Source organism: Ahaetulla prasina, chromosome 3 (assembly GCF_028640845.1).
Source record: "Ahaetulla prasina isolate Xishuangbanna chromosome 3, ASM2864084v1, whole genome shotgun sequence".
Lineage (NCBI taxonomy): Eukaryota > Metazoa > Chordata > Lepidosauria > Squamata > Colubridae > Ahaetulla > Ahaetulla prasina.
Genome location: NC_080541.1, coordinates 192,865,725 through 192,887,364, shown reverse-complemented (window position 1 = coordinate 192,887,364; position 21,640 = coordinate 192,865,725).

Below are 21,640 nucleotides of genomic sequence, written 5' to 3'. Positions count from 1 at the left end.
TTGAGTGTGTGTGTGTGTGTGTGTGTGTGTGAGAGAGAGAGAGAGGGAGGGAGAGAGAGAGGGAGGGAGGGAGGGAGGGAGGGAGGGAGGGAGAGACACACAGAGAGATTGCCCATGCCTCTGATGACAGTCATTTTGCCAATTGTCATGCAACTCATAATAGCTGTTTTGTAATAATACTACAATATTTCTGGAGCATTACCTCTGCCATATAATTTACAAGATCAAGCAAAAGAGATCATTTTAAAACTAGAAAGACAAAATGGTTGAAAACTGTGTTATTCACATCTATGTTACGAAAATCCAGTTTGGCTTCCAGCAAAACCTTCTTTGACCCTGTAGATCTTCAGACCTAAAAACAAAACCAAATCAATAGAAGCTTTCCTTACCAAGCTGTCCATTTACTGTCTTCAATACAGTCACACTGATTTGTCAGATTTGGGGGACTTAACTCCAACATCTGTTCATACTTTATAGCACGTTCTAAAATGCCCGAGAACCAGATAGCTTTAAGCCTTCACTTGTCAGCATTAATCAAGCATAAAAGCAAGTGACAAGCAGATTTTGCTGGTTTAATGAATAATTCCAGCTCATTTGGTCCATCTCATTCAAACTATTATAATCGAATAAAAACTGACTACTGACTGTCCCAGCTCATCTTTGTCAATATATCTAAATACAGGTCAGTGCAGGTAATCAAATTTAGAGTGTTGCCTAGCCTTTCTTATATCTATGGATGCATGCATTATATATTTTGCTTCACATTTTGAACTTGTCATAATTGTGAAGCAGCTCTGTTGGACAACAAACCTTTCATCTCTACTGGCTATGCATAAAAGTTGTCCTTTTGTCATTTTTATGCTACCTTCAGTGAACATCAGGTCACTGGACAAGATGCATTCAACAATAAACTATGTAATAAGCAAAAAAAATAAGCAACCATATCAGTGTAGTTTGAAATGGCCTTCCAAGCGATCCTTTTCAATGTACTTATTTCCTGGAAGTTAAAAATTAGAAATTATGAAGCTATAGAGATATAAGACCCCATGCCTTGCAAATGTTACATGTTTACAAACAAACAGGAATCATAGCTCAAGAATAGGAAGTCAAAAAATATGTAATTTTTGCCATAGGGTTTAATTAATCAACAGAAAGACATTTATAATTATCAATCTTTCCCAACATAGAGATTATTGTCCCTGAAAATTAAATACATTGAATAACTCAGGAAGGAGGAACTGGAAGTTGACATTTCTGAATATGGCATAACCAATAAAAAGCAGAAGCAGCCTTGGAGGTTGGTTATTGTTTTTTTTCCAGAACAACAAATGTTTATTGCCACTATATTGCCACCGGCGTCGGTCTCAACCAGCTCCTTGGTTCTCCGAGGAGCTGAGGGTGATGAAACGCCGGAGAAGACGCCTAGAGAGTGTCTGGAGATCCAGCCGTTCTGAGGCTGACCGGACACTAATTAGGTCCTACAGCAGGACCTACCTAGTGGCACTGAGGGATGCGAAACATTTCTACGTTTCCTCCCTCATTGCGTCGGCAGATAACCACCCGGCCGCCCTGTTTCGGGTGACCCGTTCTCTTCTTCAACAGGAGGAGCGGGAGGACCCCCTACAAGGGTGTGCCGAGGAGTTTAACGGTTATCTATACGATAAAATCATTCAGCTTCGGGACGGATTGGATCAAAATTGGGTAGATCCAGGCGAGGGTTCCGAGACCCGTCTTGTTGAGGTGGTTTGGGATGATTTTGATCCTGTGACTCCCAAGGACATGGACAGGTTGCTGGGTAGGCTGAATGCCACCACATGTTTACTGGATCCGTGCCCCTCCTGGTTAGTACTGGCTACTCAGGAGGTGACACGAGGCTGGCTCCAGGGGATTACAAATGCTTCTTTGCGGGAGGGGGTCTTTCCCGCTGCCTTGAAAGAGGCGGTGGTGAGACCCCTCCTCAAGAAGCCTTCCCTGGACCCAGCTGTTTTAGGGAATTACCGGCCAGTCTCCAATCTTCGCTTCACGGCGAAGGTTGTAGAGAGTGCGGTGGCATGTCAGCTACCCCAGTACCTGGATGAAGCTGTCTATCTAGACCCGTTCCAGTCCGGCTTCCGGCCCGGATACAGTACGGAGACAGCTTTGGTCGCACTGGTGGATGATCTCTGGAGGGCCAGGGATAAGGGTTACTCCTCTGCCCTGGTCCTATTAGATCTCTCAGTGGCTTTTGATACCATCGACCATGGTATCCTGCTGCACCGGTTGGAGGGGTTGGGAGTGGGAGGCACCGTTTATCGGTGGTTCTCCTCCTACCTCTCTGACCGGTCGCAGACGGTGTTGACAGGGGGGCAGAGATCGACTCCAAGGTGCCTCAAGTGTGGGGTGCCACAGGGGTCAATTCTCTCATCCCTCCTGTTCATCTATATGAAGCCGCTGGGTGAGATCATCAGTGGCTTCGGGGTGAGATACCAACTGTACGCTGATGACACTCAGCTGTACTTTTCCACCCCGGGCCACCCCAGTGAAGCTGTCGAAGTGCTGTCCCGGTGTGTGGAAGCCGTACGGGTCTGGATGGGGAGGAACAGGCTCAAACTTAATCCCTCCAAGACGGAGTGGCTGTGGATGCCGGCACCTCGGTACAGTCAGCTGCAGATGCGGCTGTCTATCGGGGGTGAGTCATTGGCCCCGATGGAGAAGGTACGCAACTTGGGCGTGCTCCTGGATGATCGGTTGTCCTTTGAAGATCATTTGGCGACCATCTCCAGGAGAGCTTTCTATCAGGTTCTCCTGATCTGCCAGTTGCGTCCCTTCCTGGACCGGGATGCCTTATGCACGGTCACTCATGCTCTCATTACCTCTCGCCTGGACTATTGCAATGCTCTCTACATGGGGCTCCCCTTGAAGAGCACCCGGAGACTTCAGCTAGTCCAGAATGTGGCTGCGCGGGTTATTGAGGGAGCGGTTCGGAGCTCCCACGTAACACCTATCCTGCGCAGACTGCACTGGCTACCTGTCGTTTTCCGGGTGCGCTTCAAGGTATTGGTTACCACCTTTAAAGCGCTCCATGGCTTAGGACCGGGCTATCTACGGGACCGTCTACTGCCAGCCTCTATCTCCCATCGTCCGGTGCGTTCCCACAGAGAGGGACTCCTTAGGGTGCCGTCAGCCAAACAATGTTGACTGGTGGCCCCCAGGGGGAGGGCCTTCTCTGTGGGGGCTCTGACCCTGTGGAACGAACTTCCCTCGGGCTTCGACAACTACCTGACCTTAGGATCTTTCGCCGCGAACTTAAAACCTATTTATTTCGGATGGCTGGACTAGCTTGATTTTTATCTGTAATTTTAATTGAATGTGATGGGTTTTTAAATTTTTGTAATTTTATGGGGGTGTTTATTATTTTAATTTTTGGGCTAATTTAAATCAGTTTTTTAAGGGTTGTTTTAATTATTGTGTATGTCTGTATTTTATCTGCCTGTTCACCGCCCTGAGTCCTCCGGGAGAAGGACGGTATACAAATTAAATTATTATTATTATTATTATTATTATTATTATTATTATTATTATTATTATTATTATTATTACTACTACTACTACTACTACTACTACTACTACTACTACTACTACTATAAATTATCTGAATAGAACATACAGGCTCAAAAAATTACTTGGACATAATTAGGCCATCTTTGGCTAAACATGCTTATGTTTTGAGTGATTTACATGTAAAGTGAGAAATAGGAGGTATGATCAAATGGTCCCAGGGTTTATCTTCCTGCAGGTAATCCTCAATTTACAACAGTTCATTTACTAATTGTTTGAAGTTACAATGGCACTGAAGTGACTTATGACTATTTTCACACATTTCACACAACCATTGCAGCATCCCTATGGTCACATGATCAAAATTCAGATGCTTGGCAGTTGATTCACATTTATAACCTGGGGTCATGGCCTTTTGTGACTTTCTCACAAGCAAAGTCAGTGGCAAAGCCATTGTATTAATTGAGTGTAATTATACACTTAACAATTGTATTAACAATTTAACAACTGCAGTGATTCACTTAACAAGAGTGGCAAGAAATGTTGTGAAATTGGGTGAAATTAATTTAAATTGTCTTGCTTAGTAATAGAAATTTGGGGTTCAGTGGTGATCATAAGTCAAGGACTACCTGTACTTCTAAGTCAAGGGTAAACAGCCTGAGTTCTGGGTAATGTATTTGATGTGTGGGGCTCTGGAGTAACTACTTGAACACAATTGCCAAAAATGAGTTGGTGTCTTCTTCCATTTTGATGTGAAAACACTGAGAAATGATTATATAATAGCTTAAGCATTAGATAAAGATTTTCCTCAAAGTTAAATTAAAAGGACTCAAAAAATATCTTTCTTGCCTGCTCTATATCATACACCATCATACACTCACACACAGGGCCTCCTGAAAATGGAACATGGGCCTGTGGGAGGAAGCTGAGGTCTATTTTGACAAACAATTTCATGTGTGAGGAAAAGATGCAAAAAGGCAAAATGATTTGCCTCAGTGGAATATATTAATTGTCTCCAACCAGTGGTGAAATCCAATTTTTTTTTAACTACCTGTTCCGTGGGCATGGCTTGGTGGCCGTGGTGTGGCTTGGTGGGTGTGGCAGTGGAAGGATATTGCAAAATACCATTCCCTCCCCACTCCTGGGAGAAGGATATTGCAAAATCTCTATTCCCACCCCACTCTGGGACCAGCCAGAGGTGGTATTTGCCGGTTTTCCGAACTACTCAAATTTTCCGCTACCGGTTTTCCAAACTGCTCACAATTTCCACTACCAGTTCTCCAGAACCTGTCAGAACCTACTGGATTTCACCCCTCCCTCCAACCTTTCCATTTCTCCTCATATCTATCCCTTGCAAAAGTAGAAAGAGGCTTTTGCATATTTGCTAGGTAAGTGCTTCAGCCTTCTCCAGGTTATCTTCAGATTTCCCCTTAGCATCTACCTTTCAGCTTTTGCAAGTATTAAAGAAGCAGCAAGGAGGGATTAGGATTTTTTTATTTATTTATTTATTTATTAAATTTTTATACCAAACAAAGCATAGCAACATGACCACTGCGCTGAGAATGAAGGGACACCATTCTCTGTGAAGCAGCTTCAAGGGGAGGCTTCATTTGGACTTTAAATCAAAGCAGCTTTCAGAAGATCTTTAAACTGTACTGGATATCCCCAAAATATGCTCTATCAAATGGCCGCCCACTCCTGATTTATATAATAGGAAGTGAAAATGTAGCCTTTTAACTCCTGAGGTGTAATTTGCTAACTTCCATCCAATTGTGAATGATGTTTGAGGTGTAGCTGAATAATATCTGAGAACAATAGGCTCCTCTCTCTAGTATTTCTTTCTAGGAAGTGGTCTGAAAGATGGATAAACTGCCTGGATGAATGTATGAACACACAAAATGTATTTATGCCATGGTAAACACTTTACTTCTCTTCATAGTTTCTTTCACATATGCACCAGTGATGGGATTTAAATTTTTTTACTACCAGTTCTGTGGGTGTGGCTTGGTGGGCATGGCATGGCTTGGTGGGCGTGACAGGAAGGATGCTACAAAATCTCTATTCCCATCTAATCAGCTGGGACTTGGGAGGCAGAGAATAGATGGGGGCATGGCCAGTCAGAGGTAGTATTTACCGGTTCTCTGAACTACTCAAAATTTCTGCTACCGGTTCTCCAGAACTGGTCAGAACCTGCTGAAAGCCACCTCTGATATGCACAGGCTACATGTAAAGGAGTGTAGAGATGCCCTCTGGGTTAGAGAAAGAATGAACAACCATGTTTCATTCTATAGATTAATCAAGCTTTTTTTCCCTCCAAGCATCAACTCAAACAGCACAGAAATTGCTGCCTAATTGCTTCTTAAAAGTCAGAATTATTATGGTTGTTGTGGATTTTAATTGCTGATGTTGATTCTTGTCTTTAGCTCTTAGCATTTTACTGATCTCAGATTGAAATATTCTGTTGTTGGGGGGTTTTTTGGAAACAGGAAGCTATACCAATAGATGAAGAAGTGATAGGGAAAGTTTTAGAGTGTGCTGAAACGGACAAGTTAACAAAAGAAATTAAAGAGAAAAAAGAGACAGATTATTATACAATCTGGAATAAATGGTATAAATGGCTTGAGTCTAGAAATAAAGAAAAAACATAAAGGGGAGAAATTAGAATGTACAGAATGTATTAGGAATGTATAATATGTAAAAAATAAATATATAAGAATCTAGAAAAGTAAAGCTATTAATATTAGATAATTTAATGTAAATAAAGAAAAGGAGATAAGAAAGAAAATAAAATAACAAATGTGATATGGAGGGAAAGATATAAAAGTGAGAGAACACCACTAAGAAACACTGTTTAGAAATAGGAAATATTTATATGTTATACGTTGTGTGTCTATCAGATTGTGTAAAATAAAAAAAAAGAACTTTCTGCTTTCTATATATACTGTCTTCATGGTGATCGTGGCCTAAGTGTGACATCACATTGTCCTGCTTTGCACCCTTGGTAAGGCATTTCTTTCAGTAATAATGATGATGATGACTGAAATCTTACCATGAATATATGCAGGGAAGCTGTCAAGACGTTTCTTCCCTTCTTTGCTCCATCTCCAGGCAACTGCTCAGGAATGACAAGACTGACTAAACAAAATTGTACAGCCCATGAATATGTTTTGCCACATAAATCTGATTAAGGCACTCTGGAAGAGAGAAGGAGAGAGAGAGATGACAGTTTTGACATTAAGAGGCGAAGATGGCTTAATCTCCATCTGTGTTACAGTCTTGATGCTTTTTTGTTACTCCAAGCATTCCAGATCACCTGAAACATTCATTCTTTCATGATTGCTATTCTAAAGAGTCAGGGAGGTTTCGTAAAATGATACTATATTGCATTCAGTAGCAGAGACAATTTGTGTTCACCCAAGAGGGCACGTGTAGTTTTTCCAATTCCATTACTATATGGTTCTTTGTATGGCTCTGATGGCAGTGGTAAAATCCAATTTTTTTTACTACCAGTTCTGTGGGCATGGCTTGGTGGGTATGGCTTGGTAGGTGTGGCAGGGGAAGGATACTGTAAAATCTCTATTGCCTCCCCACTCCTGGGGGAAGAATATTGCAGAATTTCCATTCCCACCCCGCTCTGGGGCCAGTCAGAGGTGGTATATGCCGGTTCTCCGAACTACTCAAAATTTCCATTGCCAGTTCTCTAAACTGTTCAAAATTTCCACTACCGATTCTCCAGAACCTGTCAGAACCTGCTGGATTTCACCCCTGGCTCTGAGCAACCTTCAGTTTCCACAAGAAGCTTTTTAAAGGACACTTAAATGTGCAATTTATTTATTTATTTATTTATTTATTTATTTATTATTCGAATTTATATACCGCCCTATCTCCCAAAGGACTCAGGGCGGTTTACAGGCATATAAAACATCAATATCAATATACAAATTAAAATAATCCTTAAAAAACTTATTCTAGCGCCCGAATTATTAAAAATAGAAATATAAATATCAAATATAAATATTAAAATCAATTTAAAACCCCTCTAAATTTAAAAATCTAAGCCAGTCCTGCACAGATGAATAAATGTGTCTTGAGCTCGCGACGGAAGGTTCGAAGGTCAGGAAGTTGACGGAGTCCTGGGGGGAGTTCGTTCCAGAGGGTGGGAGCCCCCACAGAAGGCCCTTCCCCTGGGCGTCGCCAACCGACACTGCCTAGCTGACGGCACCCTGAGGAGTCCCTCTCTGTGAGGCGCACGGGTCGGTGAGAGGTATCTGGTCGCAGTAGGCGGTCCCGTGATAACCCGGCCCTATGCCATGGGCGCTTTAAAGGTGGTCACCAAAACCTTGAAGCGCACCGGAAGGCCACAGGTAGCCAGTGCAGCCTCGCAGGATGGGTGTTATCACGGGAGCCACGAGGGCTCCCTCTATCACCCGCGCAGCCGCATTCTGAACTAACTGCAGCCTCCGGATGCCCTTCAAGGAAGCCCCATGTAGAGGCGTTGCAGTAATCCAGGCGAGGCGTCACAAGGCGTGAGTGACCGTGCAAAGGGCCTCCCGGTCCAGAAAGGCGCAACTGGCGCACCAGGCGAACCTGGTAGAACGCTCTCCTGGAGCGGCCGTCAAATGATCTTCTAGAGACAGCCGTTCATCCAGGAGGGCGCCTAAGTTGCGCACCCTCTCCATCGGGGCCAATGACTCGCCACCGATGGTCAGCCGCGGATTTAGCTGACTGTGCGGGATGCGGCATCCACAGCCACTCTGTCTTGGAGGATTGAGCTTGAGCCTGTTTCTCCCCATCCAGACCCGTCGGCCTCCAGGCACCGGGACAGCACTTGATAACCGTTGGGGTGGTCCGGTGTGGAAAAATACAGCTGGGTGTCATCCGCGTACAGCTGGTACCTCACACGAACCCACTGATGATCTCACCCAGCGGCTTCATGTAGATGTTGAACAGAAGGCGAGAGGATCGATCCCTGCGGCACCCACAAGTGAGGGCCTCGGGCCGACCTCTGCCCCCTGTCAACACCGACTGCGACGGTCGGAGAGATAGGAGGAGAACCACCGATAAGCGGTGCCTCCACTCCCAATCCTCCAACCGCGCAGCAGGATACCATGGTCGATGGTATCGAAAGCCGCTGAGAGGTCTAATAGGACCAGGGCAGAGGAACAACCCCTATCCCTGGCCCTCCAGAGATCATCCACCAACGCGACCAAAGCCGTCTCCGTGCTGTAACCGGGCGGAAACCGGACTGGAGCAGGTCTAGATAGACAGTTTCATCCAGGTGTAAGGAAACTGATATGCCACCATACTCTCAACAACCTTGCGCGGCGGGTTGGAGACGACGATAATTACCTAAAACAGCGGGTCCAGGAAGGCTTCTTGAGGAGGGCCTCACCACCGCCTCTTTCAAGGCGGCGGAAGACACCCTCCACCAAAGAAGCGCTCGTAATCGCCTGGAGCCAGCCTCGGGTCACCTCCTGCGTGGCCAGCACCAACCAGGAGGGGCACGGGTCCAGTAAACATGTGGTGGCATTCAGCCTCCCCAACAACCTGTCCATGTCCTCGGGAGCAACAGGGTCAAACTCATCCCATAAAATGTCACCAAGACCACCCTCAGCCGTCTCACCCGTATCACCGCAATCTTGGTCCAAACCATCCCGAAGCTGATCGATTTTATCGTATAGATAACCGTTAAACTCCTCAGCACGTCCCTGCAACGGGTCATCCCGCTCCCCCTGGTGTAGGAGGGAGCGGGTCACCCGAAACAGGGCGGCTGGGCGGTTATCTGCCGATGCAATGAGGGAGGAGGCGTAGCTACGCCTCGCTTCCCTCAATGCCACTAGGTAAGTCCTAGTATAGGACTTCACTAGTGTCCGATCAGCTTCTGAACGGCTAGACCTCCAGGAACTCTCTAGGCGTCTTCTCCGGCGCTTCATCCCTCTCAGCTCCTCGGAGAACCAAGGAGCCGGTTGGGACCTGCGCCGGGTCAGAGGCCGCAAAGGCACGACACGGTCTAAGGCCCCCGCCGCGGCCCGTTCCCAGGCCGCAACAAGTTCCTCAACCGAGCCGTGAGCCAGACCCTCAGGAAATGGCCCAAGCTCCGTCCGGAACCCATCCGGGTCCATCAGGCGCCTGGGACGGAACCAACGTATCGGCTCCGCCTCCCTGCGGTGGTGAATGGCGGTCAGAAAGTCCAGGCGAAGAAGAGAGTGATCTGACCATGACAAAGGTTCAATGACTATTTCCTTTAAGTCCAGATCTCTCAACCACTGACCAGAGACAAAAATCAGGTCCAGAGTGCCACCCCCAATGTGAGTAGGGCCATCAACTACTTGGGTCAGGTCCAAGGCCGTCATGGAAGCCATGAACTCCCGAGCTGCCGTCGATGACGAGCCGGAAGATGGCAAGTTAAAGTCCCCCATGACTAAAAGTCTGGGGGTCTCAACTGCCACCCCAGCCAGCACCTCCAGGAGCTCGGGCAGGCGGCTGTCACGCAGCAAGGAGCCAGGTACGTGACCAGCAAGCCCATCTGACACCTATGACCCCACCTCACAAAGAGGGATTCACACCCGGCAATCTGAGGTACAGTGGTCTCCCTCGGCTCTAGACTCTCTTTAATAACAACCGCCACCCCACCACCCCTACCCTGGGCCTCGGCTGATGGAATGCACGGAAACCCGGTGGGCACATCTCGACCAGGGCACGCCCCTTCAGTGCCCAACCAGGTCTCCGTAACGCCTATAATATCCGCGGCACCCCTGAATCTGATCATGTATTAGGGGGCCTTGGCCACGGACCGTGCGTTGCATAACATCAGGCGAAGGCCCAGGCTCTGAGGGTCTTGACCATCCGGGGACGGGAGAAGGGAGGGGATCGGGCGCGATCGCCTGCAGACATCGGCGCGCCCCCAAAACGATCGGTCCCCCTTCCGCCATATCTGCCCCTCCCACTTACCGTGCAAATGGAACCACCTCACCAAAAGGAACGTAATCCCCCTATAACCTCCGAACCCATTACTAAACCGCCACGAGCGCAGGACTGGCTCCCCACCCGGCGGGCTACTCCCAATACCCGCCCTAACCCTCCCACCCCCTCCCGACGGGTTCTCTCCCCTACCCGTGAATCCCTCCCTCCCAACCCTTAAAATCCCCATTAAAACTCCCTTAAAAATTTCTTAAAACAACTAATTAAAAAGCCCCTAAGCCTCCTATTTTTAGCATGCCACCTCTCGGGGCTCCAAAGCCCGTCCTCAAGGTGGGCCCTCGATAGTATGGAGGGCCAAACCCGCGAGAGAGGGGCGTCTCGCAGGGCAAGAAGGTCAGCCGCCGTAAACGTTCGCATCACCAAGAAAGTCCGGCAGGAGGCCCATCCTGGGCTGGTCAAGATGGTAACAGATGATACAGTGACCACAACCGGTCTGTCAGTCAGTCCTGATGGGAAGCAGTCAATAGTGATCCTCGTGGGGTAGAAAACAAAACCACTCATTCAGTCAGTTCGCCACCCACCTATAAATAGTCAGGGGTGGACTAAGGAAGAAGGAGAGGGGGGGGGCGGACCGATGGTAGAGATGTTAAACAGGCCGTCCGCCACCTTGAAGCGCCGAGGTAGGCCGCCGCCACCGGCCACCTCCGCCCGGCCGTCGTCACCAAAGCGTCCCATCGCCGCCGCATGAGGCCACCGACATCCCCCCCCAACTAGGAAGGGACGCCAGTCACTCCCCCGACGCCAGACGAAAAAGCCAGGCCGCCACCGCCGCCAGAAAACCAACAAAGGCCGACGGGGGCCCGGTAGGCCCTCCAGATCTCCACTGGGCCTCCTCCGGGGCTCCGGGGCTCCTCCCCTCGCCCCTGAAGTCGCCCGTCCTCCATCTTCCTCCACGACTGAAGCCTCCTCCATCAGGGCGGGGGATCTAAGGGCCCAAGATGTCAAAGGCCCCGCCGCCGCCGTCGCCGCCGCCGCCAGAGTGCCAAAAAGACCGGCAGCAGCCAGACAAGCCGCAGACCGCCCAGCAAGCCGCCCGGCTAGCTGCCAGGGCCGCCACTGCTTCCTCCAGGCGGGGTCCAAGGGGGCCTGGACATCAGTGACCCCCCGTCGCCGTCGCTGCCGCCGCCGCCGCCGCCAGACCGCCGAAAAAGGCCGGCGGCAAGCCGCGACCGCCCGGCAAGCCGGCAAGCCGCCCGGCCAGCCGCCATGACCACCGCTGCAGCAGGGCGCTCCGGGGCTCCTCCCAACGCCCCCCGGAGTCGTCCTGCGCCAAGTCACCCCTCCTCCGGGTGACTGGATGCTCCTCCATCAGGTCCGGGGGCCCAAGATGTCACCAAGGCCCCCCCCAGAACCGGACAGGGCCCGAAAAGGCCCACTGCCGCTCCCCCGATCAGCAGGGCGGCGCCATCTTGGACATGCTCAGTATCAAGTATTAATAATGCTCAGTATTAAGCATTATAGGTTGGAAATGTGGCAAATATGCAAGCCAAAACACCTACGTATCCCTAGTTAGTAGCTGTGGAGCCCCCAAATTAAATTCATTTAAAAAAGAATAATCCAAATCTCATAAGGTCATCAAAATGCAACAAAGTTTAATATTCTCATGTGAGATCTTACAAGTAAGATATGATTTTACCCATTTAATTTTTAATTTTGTTTCTTTTGTAACTGGCTTCTGAAAAGATTGCCATTTCCTGATCTAAATACATGGAATGAAAGAAATAGAATGAAATTTAATATAGAAAGTGAAACCTAGGTGGAAACCAAAATAAAGCTTGATGAATTACTACAATGAAGCAGTCTTCAGATTTTGAAGTCCTTTTAAAAGGTAAAGTATAGTTGAATATATTGTTTGCTTGTTTTATCAATACATGATCAATGGGTATTGTCATTTTTTAATATTTAATTTTGAAAAAAATAAACCTTACTATATTAAAATACTTTGGGCCATTTTATTCCAATAAGGTTTCTATTAAATAAGAGATTTGATTAAGCCGATTAGGCTGCTAATGGTCTGGATCTTGACAGTCTGATATGATCTATGTATATTTTTCCAGTTAGTATAAAATTGCACAGCTAAATCTCTTATTAGCTGTCAAAGATCATACAAATTCTATATCATGTCAACTCAGTAACGCACCCAAATAGAGATCCAGTTTGTTTATTAGCATTAACAGCTTGATTATAAGCTATTATTAGCTTGATTATAAGCATCAAGCTAGAAACCAGGAGATTGTGAGTTTTAGTCCTGCCTTAGGAATGAAGTCAGCTGGAAGGCCTTGAACTCTTAGTCCTAAGAAGAAGGCAATGGCAAATCACTTCCAAAAATCTTGCCAAGGAAATTGCAAGAATGAGTCTAGGTAGATACTAAGAGTCAATACTGACTTGATGGCAACAAAACACAACTAAACATTTTCCCAGGTAAGGTAAATATGGTAAACTCCTTTTCTGGCTAAAATACATCCATTATTTAGTAGGGATTTGAACCTGACTTCTGTAGTCCAAGTTTGTCATGTACACTAAAATTGGTTTTATCAGAAATATTGATCTTACCGAAGATCATTGTATTTGGAACAGGTGATGATCAGTAAAAGATACTATTTTATTTCTGAAACTAGAGTTGTAATGTTAGCATGCATATCACATGCCTGAGTGTAGCTTCCCAGCTTTTGTTGAGAAAAGAGTCTGAAAAAGCAAAGTGGTTTATTTGATCTTGCACCTGTGTGTCAGATGGAATTGCCTTGAAAACAACATTGAGCTCCCATCTGAAAGAGGGGGAAAAAGGGGGGAAGATCTGAAAAGTGCTCCTTCTCTTTTTGATCTCTCTTACTCCTTGAAAAGGAGGGTTTGTAAGCACGTTAAAGAAATGAAAGTGAACCAAAGGTTCCATCAGGAAAGTCTTCCTAGATGCCAAGAAATATGAGGCATAATAGAATTCCAACAGAAATTAGATATTTAAGCAATATAGCCCTGGCATTGAGGGAAAGGCTACAGCAAGGACAAGGAAGTCCAACTTTTTCATCAGGTGTATGAGGGTTGATTCTGCAGTCACCCACAATGCAAAGAATACTACTGGTCTTATTGGTTATCTTGGAGGGATGTGCCAATCAGAGTAAATATTAGTTTTATATAACTACAAGATGGTAAAGTTCTAAGATAATAGAATAGATGAGATCACTTCCAAAGCTGATTGGGAGTCATCATCTTTAATCCATCCCTCATTAACTAAGACTCATTCCAAAGGTGCTTTTTCAAGAGGCAACTGGACTTCCTTTGTTTTTCTTTGAAGACAGTTCAATTCTCATCTGACAGTCAGAACTGAAGAAGTTTCTTGGATGAGAAATGAAACGTCTTCAAGGAAAAACAAAGAAAGTCCAGTTGCCTCTTGAAAAAGCACCTTTGGGACAACTATGATCTGGATGACTGAGAATCTCCATAGCCATTTAACATTCATCCTTTTCTCCACTGTGCCGACTTCACAGTTACAGTGATTTTGATACAGTAGTTTAACAAATGATTTCAAAACCTTCCACCAAATCTGTGGATACAGAGATAAGATGGATAAGGTATCTGAATTCCCCCTGCTAAGGAGAAATGTTTTTAATGACACTGAAAAAGACAAGTAGAGTGACGTTCTTCATGATGTTTTCCTATGTGTTTTATTGATATGTGAGCAGTCAGGAGTATAATGGATTGAATCCATTTAAAAAATAAATAAATTACAGGAACTCTTTTTAAATCTATATGCATACTGTTGCATTTCCATAAGCACATTTTATATTATATCTGTGTCTTTTGAGGAGGGGGTATCTTACCTAGTCTACCATTCTTTAGAATCAGAGCACCTCAGTCTACTCAACCAGAATTTTTCTTGCCTACCTCTCTGGAAGGAATGTCAAACTGTATTTCACTGAGGGCCACATGAGGGTTGCGTTTGGCCTTGGGGGCCAGGGTGAATGTGGCCAGGGTGGGCATAGCCAGCTCAACATCACTCCGGTCAGGGGTGCCTGTGGTGGCCCAAGTGCTCTGCCAGTGAAAACAGATTCCTGAGCTCTGTTTTTGGCTGCCACAGCCTCCTGCAACTCTGCCAGTGAAAATGGAGCTCGAGAGCCCATTTTCACTGGCAGAAGCACAGTGGGCCAGTCCTTCTCTGTTTCCAGATCAGCCAGATCTAAGTACCACCACCCCTCCCCCCCCCACCCCCCGGCCCTGATCTGGCCCCCGGGCCTTGATTTGACACCTCTGTTCTATTGTATAGGACCTTTTCCCTCTGTGACATTAGGCAGGTTTAAATGATCCTTGCAATATTTTTATAGTCATCACTATAAAATTCCTTCCTCTATTACAATCTATGTGTTTATATTTCACTTCTCAAACATCTGTTTTTTGCTTAGTATTGGGGAGATACCAGACTGAGAAAATAAAACTCTTTCTCAGCTAAATCTTTTTAAAAAATTACAGAAAAACCATTTGTTGTGATGATGGAAAGCCTTTTTTGGAATGAATTACCATGTTCTTTCTCAAATGTGACCAAATTATATTAGCTGTTTCCTTCAGCCAAATACTAGAGCAAATGCCTTTATTTTGCAAACTAATCAGTTCTATTTAAACAGCCCATTCAACACACAGCATCATGTATGACATTCTTAGTTATCAAGATTAAAAAAGAATATGTGGTTGTGAAGAAAACCTTGGAAAGTCTTTGTAGTGTTGCTGAACTGTGATAGGTTGAGCGATGATATCTGGTTAAGTACCTTATCACAGGATCGATTTATTGATTCTGACCATCAATTTTAATATATAAGATAATACCTACATCTAAATTTAGAAAACCTGATGCAAACAATGTCGAACTGATTGATGAAAAATGTTGTTAACACTTATATCAACTGTGTACCAGGGCTGTCAGAAATTATTTATAAATATAAATGATGTCATCAACAGTTTGTAGCCCTGCTAGAATTGCTTATGTCATAATATCACTAGCCTGAGAAGTTTAGTGGACAACAGGATCATCACTGAGAATGTAGAAAAAATTGTCCCTTAATTTATTTTCAATAGAAATGATTTTATCTGCCAAAGCAAAAGTTGTCATAGCACAAATAAATATATAATTCATGGCACCCATGTCTATCTAGCAGTATTCCATAGGTCCAAAATTAGGTGGAAAACAAAGGTATGTGTTTAAAGAAAGGATACATTTGAGATATTTAGCTACCTGGGAATGTTGCATAGAGAAAGCATATTAGGCAAGACCTAATAGAGAAGCATATATTGGAGAATAATGAATTAATCAATAATACTTTAAGGGAAAAGAATAGAACATAAGAATATATTCTGATGCAACACTATTATGGATAGGATATGCACAAATCTATACATCTTTACTATGGTGAGACATAAATCACAGATACATTATCTGTACCATGGTAATTAAGTGTACTCCTCACCCAAGAAGTCTTTTCGCATTCCGCCTCCTCCCATGCTACTGATTTTCAGTAAATAAGTTCAAGCTAATTTATTAATTTCAAGACTGAATAAAATGAAATGTAGCAGAATTGGTAGCAGTAATTATGTTGAAGACCTGGAATATTTGCATGATATATTAAAATATTAGCAACAGTCACTTCTCTCCTTGGCTATAGTTTTTGATAATAACTGCTTCATTCTCATATTGTCAGACTCTATCTGTTAATGTAGTTTTCATGTATCTTATTAAGGGTGTCCATGGTGGGGAGAAGAAGGATGGGGTTAAAAACTCAAGATGATACAATTGTATGATTGAAACTCTACCCGTATTGTCTACAAAAAGGGGGCTCAGGTTTGTGATTGTGGTCATGGTCATCATCTTCGCTTTTTGGCCATTTGCAGGTGGCCCTGGATTTTGATCTACAACTGTTTTTAATATATATAATATCCCCCCAAATTACAAAGTTGTAATTTGAGATTACAACTTTGAGAATTCCCTTACAACATCATTGGATATTCTAGGGTTCTTGTACATCAAAGAGGGTATGACACTGGGGACAGTAAACATAGAATAAATTATCTCCAATTCTAGCTATTTGCATATTTCACTCCAGGTAATTTATCCTTTGGGAATTGGAAAGCTGATGCTTAGGCATACTGCAAATACAGCTAAAACTTGTTATTGACTTTTGAGGCTAATAAACTATGTGAGATGTTCTCCATGTCAATTTAATTTGACTCCCGAAAATATTCTTCCTGGATTCCTTTTCAATATCTATTTCCTTTTTTTGTATTCTTCACAGGTTTTACTGACCTAAAGTGTGAATGAACTGAACATGTTTGTATTATTAATTAGAATGGAGGGTCACAGTCTGATTTGGACAAGGTTAGTAATTTGACTTGCCGAGTTATTTGGCCTTGGCTTGTTACTGAATTTGCACACTTGTCAGTGGTACTACTGAGTTGGCAAGACTGGTAGGATCATATGATTTTTCTTGATCACTTGTACAAGGCAGAAAAGATGGAACAAGTCACACCAATTACTCTTTCTGACTTTAAACTATCCAAATTTATGAGCAGCTGTCAGATACTATGGTTTAATTTTTTTTCTACTGGAAAAGGATAAACTGTTCTCTTTTTATATATACTGGGTACATCAATCATACAAAAATCCTGTCTCTCCACCCAAGTTTTCAAAATTATTATGCCTATGTATTCATTTATTATATTTATAATCCGCCCAATAATGGGAATATGCACATGAGACAAAGAGAATGAGGGTGATGTTGTAAGCAGCCCTTTTATATGCAAATAACACAATTAAATATAACAGATTAATGTGGCAACTCTGGAGTCACATAGGTATCATACTATGAAAAATTCTGCTTCAGAACTTTTATTTAAAAGATAAGTGAGAAAGAAAAAAAATAACAAGCTATTCAGTTCACTTACATAATGACAAAGATTTTTAAAGATCGGCTGAAAGAAATCAGGATAATTATAAAATAATGCAAAGTTATACACTGATTTGGAGCAATGAATTCAGTTTTGCTGGCTTCAGTGGATACATCTATGGGATTGTACTATAATGGCTACAATATAACAGGGCCCTTTCCCAGGGCCCTTCTCTGGGGTCCATGAAATTCAAAATTATCTGATACAGAAGATATTTGCATTACATTGGTGTTTGACATTGTACATTTCATTGTCTTAATATTTTGGAAATCACATTAAGCATGCTAATGCAAAAGTAGAGTAAAAATATTTCGGAAAAAGAAATAAAGTATAAAAAGTATAAACATAATTTGGATACATGAAAAGAGTAAGTAAAAAAGAATATTAGGACAGGGACGGTAGCAGTGGTGGGATTCAAATAATTTAACAACCGGTTCTCTGCTCTAATGATTTCTTCCAACAACCAGTTCACCAAACTGCTCAGAAAGTTAACAACCAGTTCTCCCGAAGTGGTGCGAACTGGCTGAATCCCACCACTGGACGGTAGGCACGCAAGTGCACTTATGCACACCCCTTACAGACCTCTTAGGAATGGGGTGAGGTCAACAGTAGACAGTTTAAGCTTATAGTTTTGGGGGCTTGGGGAAGAAACTACAGAGTCAGGTAGTGAATTCCAGGCATTCACCACGCTGTTACTAAAGTCATATTTTCTGCAATCAAGTTTGGAGTGGTTTACCTTGAGTTTCTATCTATTATTTGCTGTGGTTGAAGCTGAAGTAGTCATTGACAGGTAGGACATTGTGGTAGATAATTTTACTATGCTTAGTACTATGCTTAGATCATACCGAAAGTGGCGTAGTTGTCTAAACCCAAAATTTGGAGTCTGGTGGCATAAGGTATTTTATTGTGGGTAGAGGAGTAGAGGATTCGTCTCGTAAAATATCTCTGGACTAAATAATAAATGAATATTGAATGGAGACATTTATCTCAAACCATTCTTAAGTCTAAAAGTATGTTTTGAAAAATCTAGTTTTCTGTTGCAATTCATTAATATTGTTGTGTTCAATGTGAAAAGTTTATCAGTTTGAATTTCTCTCATAACCTATGACTGTGATGGCGAACCTATGGCACGTGTGCCCGAAGTGGCACGGAGATCCATCTTTCTGGGCACACAAGCTGCTGCCCAACTTACTTGAAGCTGTGTATGCATGTGAACCCCAGCTGGTGTTCGGGCCTGCGGTGCACATGTGCACAATTCAGGGGCCCCAGCTGGTCTTTAGAGCTCTCGTGCACATACACGAGCGTTTGTGCCTGTGTGTGAGAGTACTTGCGTGCAGCGAGCGCATGCGTAGATGGTGTTTGCACAAGTGCATTGTGTGTGCAGAAACCATGTGCATGCACAGATGATAAGATTGCACTCACAGCGCACGGGGGAGCCACGTGAAACCTGTGTACATACACAGATGGTATGGTTGCACATGCAGCACATGGGGGTGCGCATGAAAGCCATGCACATGCACAGGTGGTGCAGTTGTGTGTGCAGCACACAGGGGAGGAACTGCATGTTAGGGCAGATAGCACGCGTGTGCGCAAAGCGCACAAAACACATACCTGTTCGGCACTCAGTGAGTAAAAGCTTCGCCATCACCGACCTATGACATGCCATGATTTCTTCTTAAGAGAAAGGTGCCAGAAAGTCAGAGCAACTTGCCAAAGCTTCATTGCTAAACTAATGGACTTAGACTTTTCTTTATATTATCATATTTACACAGATCATTCTACATCATTTAACCTTCCTGGAGGTTACAGCGAAAAACAGCCCTAACAGCCTAAGGTTTGTTTTCTATTCTCAGAATACTTTCAGCCCCAGTTGTCATAAATGCTAATTTGAAATGGCAGCACTGTCTAAATGCCTCCGTTAATTTTCATGCATCATGCAGAATATCAGCTCTGCCACCTCTCCTTGCAACACCATCTTGACACTTAATGAGCTACACACAGGCTTTAAACCAGCAAGTTGTAACTGTATAAATATGATAAACAACCTGTTTCCAGATGGCTTTTTATGTAAAACAGTTTATACAACATTGATAGATGGTAAATTTCACGCCAATAAATCCTTGTATTTTTTATAACATTTGCCTTCTTAATTGGCCAGTTTACACATAAAATATGTTTCTGTGCATTGCTTTAAGTCAAAAATGTGACATGGAAGTATTATCAGGATAAACAGGCATCACATCTATCATGGATCATCTGTCAGATTTCACAGAAGCAGGGGAAGGCAAGATTTTGCTCCTATGGGAGATAATATGGAAGAACACTGCTCACTGTTTTATTAGGATCAGTTCATATAAATTTTGGGTCTGTGACTCTTTGGCAGACTTTTCCTAAACCTGAAGTTGTTGACTACAGTTCTTAACTGTCCAAGTGATGAATTTGGTGGCTGTGAGTAGTGAGTGATGGTTGCAAAAGGTCAAGTATTACCACCTCACATCTGATGGAAAGTTGCATCAGAAACCTTAACTGAATTGCTAAACCTAAACATATTGCTATAAGGTTTCTAAAAGAAAAGGTGAAGAATCGTGGCGCATAAATTATAAAGGTAGCATAAATACTCAGTAAGGTGTACATTCACACCCAATTAAATAATAGACAAATTCAACTGAAAGTAATCCCACCTCACACACTGATATTTATGTCCTTAATCTGATGGAAAATTAAGAGGAACATATGCCAGATTATCTCCATTTTTATAAGTCTCTTTCAGATACTCCGTTGTCATCTTCCTAACCTATTATTATCCCAGTTAGGTTAATACCTTAGCCTTCTTTGGGTATGTTGGGTTGATGGTCACAAAAACTTTGAAAAAGCCGTGATTTTAGAGTTAGTTATTGGCATACTAATGCATGTGCCCTTTGTACTATGATTTTCCAGAGAGAACCAATTATTTGACCTTATAAGATTCTTTTTAAATTTTTAAAAGACTGGAGGTGGGAGACATCATGCTCAGATGCCCATCAGATGTTGATCATCATAAAGGCATGAAACATGAGCTACATTGCTATTGTAGTTGTAAAGACATCCTGGGTCTTCCAGAAATGGGCCATGAAAGCTGGATTCAAAACTATAGATAAGTCACTGACATATTTACAACAAGAATAGGTAATAGATTAATAACACTTTTGTAATTATGGGTGGCAGAGAGAAAGAATGGTTGCATTCTATTAAATGGAGCCCTATAATACAAATTTATTTTTATATTTTAGTGCCCATTTGTTCTAATAAACTGTAATTCATGTGCAGCATTAACATGAATTGATACCATAGAGTTTTGCTCATTTTAATATGTTTAGTCATTTAGGACTTGTTACAAACTAAATAGGCTATACAGTACATAATGTATTTTATTTAGCTTTTAATGCATTGATCAGATGGTTATAGAAGCAGTTGCCTCCAAATTACTAAACTAGTGATCTTTAAAGTATCATAAATATGACCCTTTGGCAGTTTTATCTAGTATTCTTCTTTTGTTAAGTGCAATGTTCATTTCACTTGATGTTTTAAAGCCTGTACCAAGCTTATTGCAAGTTGCTACCATTTTAAAATATAAGTTCTTTTCTTTCATATTAGATGAAAACAGTTTTTCCCAGTATGTTTAACTATCACTCAGTTACTTTATTTAGAAATTGTTAGTGTTAGATTCGGGCAATAACGAGGCAGGAGACCAGGATAGTGACAACAGCTCTTTACTATATGGTGAACCCAGCAACCCGGGCTGGGAAAAACCTCTCTTTATATACAGTATAGCCGGTGGCTTCAACCAATCAGCAACGTGCTATTTTCCCGCCAAAACTTTTAAAGATACATTACTCCTTCCCTCCCAGAAAACACTTTACCAATATTTACATGATTTTTACATCTTATTTCTCGACGTAATCACGCAAGTAGACTGGGCGTCTCCTGACTCTTTCAGACCTGCGCAATTCATTTTCTGGGAGTGAGTCGAGCTGGCCGGAGGGACTGTTCGTTCCTCTCAGTTCCTCCTCTAGGCCATCCGGCCCTGGATTATTTGCAGAGTTGTCCCTGCTGTCTTCAGGAGGAACCGGTTGGCGTCACTGGACCTCCTGGAATTCAGATAAGTCCTGCGTTAGCCCCGGGTTTGTGTTAGTTGCGGATTCTAACAATGAATAGTCGG